This window comes from Peromyscus californicus, unplaced genomic scaffold (assembly GCF_007827085.1).
Source record: "Peromyscus californicus insignis strain IS unplaced genomic scaffold, ASM782708v3 Scaffold_10__1_contigs__length_136768540, whole genome shotgun sequence".
Classification (NCBI taxonomy): Eukaryota; Metazoa; Chordata; class Mammalia; order Rodentia; family Cricetidae; genus Peromyscus; species Peromyscus californicus.
In genome coordinates, this window is record NW_026294391.1 from 60647022 (window position 1) to 60653625 (window position 6604).

Sequence of the window (6604 nt, forward strand, 5' to 3'; positions counted from 1 at the left end):
CAACTAACCTGGGCTCATAGAAGCTCACAGAGTCTGGACTGACAGCCAGGGAACCTGCATGAGAGTGACTTAGGCCCTCTAGATATGTGTGACAGTTGTGTAGCTTGGTCTACTTTTGAGACTCCTAGCAGTGGGAGCAGGTGCTGTGGATATCGTTCTGTATAAATAAAACACTGATTGGCCAGTGGCCAGGCAGGAAGTATAGGTGGGACAAGGAGAGAGGAGAATTCTGGGAAGTGGAAGGCTGAGTCAGAGACACTGCCAGCGGCTGCCATGACAAGCAGCATGTGAAGACGCCGGTAAGCCACGAGCCACGTGGCAAGGTATAGATTTATAGAAATGGATTAATTTAAACTGTAAGAACAGTTAGCAAGAAGCCTGCCACAGCCATACAGTTTGTAACCAATATAAGTCTCTGTGTTTACTTGGTTGGGTCTGAGCGGCTGTGGGACTGGCGGGTGACAGAGATTTGTCCTGACTGTGGGCCAGGCAGGAAAACTCTAACTACAAGCAGGGGCTGTCCCTAATACTTTGGCTGGCTTTTGGAAACCCAGTCCTCGTTCTGGGTTGCCTTGCCCAGCTTTAATAAAAGGGGAGGATCTTAGTCCTACCTCAACTTGATATGCCATGCTTTGTTGATACCCATGGGAGGCCTGTTCCTTTCTGAACAGAAACAGAAGAGGAGGAGTGGGTGGGGGTGAGGTGGGGGAGGGGTGGGGAGGGAATGAGAGGAGAGGGGGGAGGGGAAGCTTTGGATAGGATGTAAAATAAATGAATAAATTTAATTAATAAAAAAACAACGCCGGGCGGTGGTGGCGCACGCCTTTAATCCCAGCACTCGGGAGGCAGAGCCAGGCGGATCTCTGTGAGTTCGAGGCCAGCCTGGACTACCAAGTGAGTTCCAGGAAAGGCGCAAAGCTACACAGAGAAACCCTGTCTCGAAAAACCAAAAAAAAAAAAAAAAAAAAAAAAAAACTTGGGTATACCACTCAAGATCCTCTTGTCATCATGAGCCACCGCCACCCAGCCTGGTATTGCCAGTACTGTAAGAACAAAACTTAGAGTCTGACTTCTGCCAGGGCATTCCTGATGCCAAGATCTGCATCTTTGACTTGGGGCAGAAGAAGGCAAACGTTGATGAATTCCTACTTTGTGTCCACATGGTGTCAAATAATTATGAACAACTCTCCTCCAAAGCCCTGGATGGCCACTTGAACTTGTGTCAACAAATACATGGTAAAGAGTTGTGGCAAGGATGGCTTCCATATCCAAGTAAGGCTCCACCCTTCCCATGTCATCTGCATCAACAAGATGTCTGTTCTGGGCCAGACAGGCTCCACATAGATACGTGTATGCCTTTTGGGCAGCCCCAGGGCACATTGGCCTGGTCATCATGTCCATCTGCACCAAGCTGCAGAATAAGAAATATGTGATTGAGGCTATGTGTAGAGCCAAGTTCAAGCTCCCTGGCCACCAGAAGATCCACATCTCAAAGACGTGGGGCTTTACCAAGTTTACTGCTGATGAATGTAAAGACATAGTAGCTGAGAAGCGGCTCACTCCTGATGGCTGTGGGGTCAAATATATCCCCAATTGCAGTACCATGGACAAGTGGCAGGTCCTGCACTCCTGAGGTCTTCCACAGTGATCTCCTATACCACACAGATCATGTTCAGTAGTAAATCTCACATCCAGTCAAAGCAAAGAGAATTCATTCTGCATAAGCCAAAAGAACCTCACCTAACCTTTCCTGTCTCAAGGTAGTCATTTCCCATGGGAACTCCACCATGAACACATTGTCTCTATCTTTTTAAAGATTTATTATATTTTTAATTATGTATATGTGTGCCTTTTTGTGTGGCTATATGCTCATGAGTGTGTGCCCATGGGGCCCAGAAGAAGACTTCAAATCCTCTGGAGCTGGAGAGAGGCAGATGTGAGCTGTCCAGTGTTGGTGCTGGGAATTGAACTTGGGTCCCCTTCAAAAACAATACATGCTTGTATTCACTGAGCCATCTCTTTATCCCCCAACCCTGTTTTAAAATCTGCAGAAACAAGCATAATTTGTATTTATGCACAGAACACTTTGGCATCACAGGCTGTGACTATATTCATTAATAGCTAACGATCTTTCTAACTGGTGATCAAAATTGATAGTTACTCAGTTGTCAGTCTGTCCGTTGTATATTTGCATAGTTTGATGGCCAGATAGGGAGTAATTCCTGGAAGTTCATTCCCAAATCTACTTTGTAGTAGATGTACCTTGGAAAAAAGGCTTTGGAGGTGCCTGGTATCAAGCCTAGGGCCTCATGACATGGTAGGCTAGTAGATACTGAGCTATAGTCCTACACTGTAACATGCTTTTTAAGAATAAAAATACAGGTTTATTTCTAGAGCTCCATCATAGCTGTTATTGTTCGAATCTGAAATGTCCTTTATAAAGTCAATTTTTAAAATGAACTTATTTTTAAAGATTTTATAAAAGTAAATACTATATGTTGAGAATACATCCCCATCCATGCCCCTCACTGCCACTCCCCATCCCACCCATCTTCCTGTTAGACATTTCCACTTCTACTTTCCTGTCATATATACATTGTAGCTATAGTTTTCCTGCCTGGCCCACAGTCAGGACAAATCTCTCTCACCTGCCAGTCCCACAGCCGCTCAGACCCGACCAAGTAAACACAGAGACTTATATTGGTTACAAACTGTATGGCCGTGGCAGGCTTCTTGCTAACTGTTCTTACAGTTTAAATTAATCCATTTCTATAAATCTATACCTTGCCATGTGGCTCGTGGCTTACCGGCATCTTCACATGCTGTTTATCATCGTGGCGGCTGGCAGTGTCTCTGACTCAGCCTTCCACTTTTCCAGCTTTATTCTTCTCCTTGTCCCACCTATACTTCCTGCCTATCCACTGGCCAATCAGTGTTTTATTTATTGACCAATCAGAGCAACACATTTGCCATACAGAACATCCCACAGCAATGCATGATTTTACATGCTTGTGTTTTGGGTGCTTGTTCCCCAGGTAGAGGTGCTCTTTTGAGGAGCAATGGAAGCTTTAGGAGGTGGAGTCTAGCTAGTGGTAATAGCTTGCTAGGGGCAGGCCTTTCAAGGTTATGTATAGCCTTGCTCCTGGTTGCAGCTGCTTTCTGCTTTTCTGATCTCCTGGGATGTGAGGATTCTCTACAACATACTCCCATAGCCATGAATTCTGCCATACCTTCTTTATCACAATGGACTGTTGGGGATTGAACCCAGGGCTTTGCATGTAGTAGGCTAGCGATCTATCAGTGAGCTGCAGCCTCAGCCCTACAGTTGATTATAACCTAAGTATTTTCACCTTTGGAAGGAATGACTGTTGACTCTCAGTGGCAGCAGTAGTGGTCTGAGTCTAGCAAGGGCTTTCCTTTCAGGCCATACATACTTACCTGTGTAGAGTTACACAGAGATTCACTGGGATATCTTAGCCACCAGACAATAGAGCTACATTTTTGTTGAGTCGAAATTTTGTAAGAGAGGGTGAAATTTTAATTTGTCCCATTAAGCCCTTATAAATTGTGGCGTAAAAGTTTAATGATATAATTACAGTCATTCCTTCTGCATCCCTGAGGGATGAATTGTAAGCCTGCAGTGGATGCTTGAAAACTGGGATAATACCAAACCACGAATTCAATTCCTTTCTCTATCTTGACCAAGCACTTGTCATGCTGTGCCTATAGTTTTTGTAGTTTGAGGTGTGACAGCAAAACTAACACAAATTTCTTTTTCCTTCTTTGCAATTTCATGGGTAGAGACTCATTCTTACCACAGATCTTATCAGCTTCAGAATACTTCATTGTTCTTGTTTCCTTAAGTCCAGAACTTCCACCTTTTCACTTTATCACTTTTCTTTGGCATACCCAAATCAAAAGTGTCACTACTCTAGTACTTGGGGACTATTATTAAGTAAAATAAGTGTTAATCAAAACCAAGCACTATGATTCTGAAATAGTCAATCTGGTCATGAAATAACTATTAAGGAACTCAATTAGTGAATAGTATATACAGCATGGATACACTGAACAAAGCAATGATTCACATCTTGGAAAGGAGAGTAAAACAGCATAAGTTTATCACAATATTTATAACTGCACATTTTGATTTTTTTCTCATATCTAGGTGTGTAGTATTGAGGGTTGAAAACAGTGCCCTGTTCATAGTAGGCAAGCTATTTACCACTGACCCATAGCCCAGAACAAATATAAAGGTTTGTCTATGAACTCTTAATTTTATACTTCATTACCCTATGTTTGTATTATTATGCTAATTTTGATTACTGGGGCTTTGTAGTACATCTTGGTATCAGAAAGTTACTTTTCTTGCTTTGCTATTCCTTTTCTTCATTGTTTAGCTAGTTAGAGTCCCTTGTAACTTGTTATGAATTTTAGAACTAAGATGAGGTGCTGGGATTTTGATAGAGATTATAATGAAGCCATAGGTCACTTTGGGTAATAGTGATATCTCAATGTTAAATTTTCCAATCTATGAACATGGAATATCTTTCCATTTATTTGTCTCCATTACCTTTTTTGTAGCAGTGTTTTGTGATTTCCAGGCAGGCTATAAGCTTTTATATCCTTGGTTCAATTTCTTTCTTTTTTTTTTTTTTTTTTGGTTTTTCGAGACAGGGTTTCTCTGTGTAGCTTTGCGCCTTTCCTGGGACTCACTTGGTAGCCCAGGCTGGCCTCGAACTCACAGAGATCCACCTGGCTCTGCCTCCCGAGTGCTGGGATTGGTTCAATTTATTTCTAAATATCGAAATCCTTTTATGGTATTATAAATGGATTTTTCTTAATTATCTTTTTAGTTTGTCCATTGTTAGTGTGTAAAAATGTATTTTGTGTGTTGATCGTATATTCTGCAACTTTGCTGAATTCATTTACTAATTTTAATTTTTAGTGTGTATACATTAGGATTTTTTCATATACAAGGTCATGTTATCAATGTATAGGGATCATTTTCCCTTCCTTTCCTATTTGGATGACTTCTTTTTTTTTTTTTTTTTTTTTTTTTTTTTTTTTTGGTTTTTCGAGACAGGGTTTCTCTGTGTAGCTTTGCGCCTTTTCCTGGAACTCACTTGGTAGCCCAGGCTGGCCTCGAACTCACAGAGATCCGCCTGGCTCTGCCTCCCAAGTGCTGGGATTAAAGGCGTGCGCCACCACCGCCCGGCTTGGATGACTTCTTTATCAAAGTGATTGACATGAACCCCATGTCAATGTTGAATGAAAGTGATGAAATCAAATATCATTTATTGTTACTGGTCTCAGGGAAAATAATTCCATATTTCACCATTTGGTATCATTATAAAATTGTTGGGGATGTCTTTCTGTATGCTGTGAATGTGTTGTTCTGATTGATTGACAAATAAAGTGCTGATTGGCTAGTAGCCAGGCAGGAAGTATTGTATAGGTGGGATAAGGAGAGAGGAGAATTCTGGGAAGGGGAAGACTGAGTCAGGAGACGCTGCCAGCTGCCGCCACCATGAGAAGTAAGATGAAAAGATACTGGTAAGCCACAAGCCACATGGCAAGGTATAGATTTATAAAAATAGGTTAATTTAAGATGTAAGAGCTAGCTAGTGAGAAGCCTGCCACGGCCATACAGTTTATAAGTAATATAAGTCTCTGTGTGTTTACTTGGGTCTGAGCGGCTGCAGGAGCCAGGTGGAAACAAAAAAACTCCAGCTATGTAAAATTTACCTCTATATCTCAATTAATATTTATTTTTAGAAAATTATTTATTTTTACACGTATTAGTGTTTTACATGCATGTATGTATGTGCACCATGTGCATTCCCAGTGTCCAGGGAGGCCAGAGGAGGGCCTCAGATCCCCTGAAACTGGAGTTATAGATGGTTATGGGCTGCCATGGGGGTGCTGGGAACTGAATCCAGTTCCTCTGCAAAAGTACTAAATGCTCTTCTATCTTTAAGTCTAAATTATATTTCCTATAGAGTTTTGATAAATATATAGCTTTTAGTTGGATTGCTTAATCCAGTTGCACTTAACATTATTATGTAGTTGACTTTATACCTGTCATTTTACTTGTTATTTTCATAAATGTCCTTCTGGTTCATCTGCTCCCTTTACTTACTTTTTGTTTTTACACTAAGGTTCTCAAGCTTCCTAATGCTGTGACCCTTTAGTATGGTTTCTCCTGTTGTAGTGACTCCCAACCATAACATTATTTTCATTGCTACTTCATGATTGTTAATTTTGCTGCTGTTATGAATCGTAATGTAAATATCTGTTTTCTAAGACCATTGTCTTAGGCGACTCCTGTGAAAGAGTCTTTTGACCCCCAACGGTGTCATGACCCACAAGGTGAGAACAACTGCATTAAGGGAACATTTTCTAATGGTATACTTTAATTGCTTCAATTGTTTTTATTACTCTTTTAGTTATTTTTTACTGGTTAATGTACATGTTCCTTAACAAATGATAAATCCATGATCAGTTCAAAATGTCATAAATTTAAAGTGAATTTAATATATCAAGGTACCAAACACCATAGCTTAACAACACAGCATACTGTTGAGTGTAGGCTGTTCACTCT

General features: G+C 41.0%; 1 pseudogene; it reads left to right on the forward strand.

Annotated features, from left to right (window-relative positions):
* Nucleotides 1-1008: 1008 nt before the first annotated feature.
* Nucleotides 1009-1633, forward strand: LOC128116841 (60S ribosomal protein L10-like; annotated as a pseudogene).
* Nucleotides 1634-6604: the final 4971 nt, after the last annotated feature.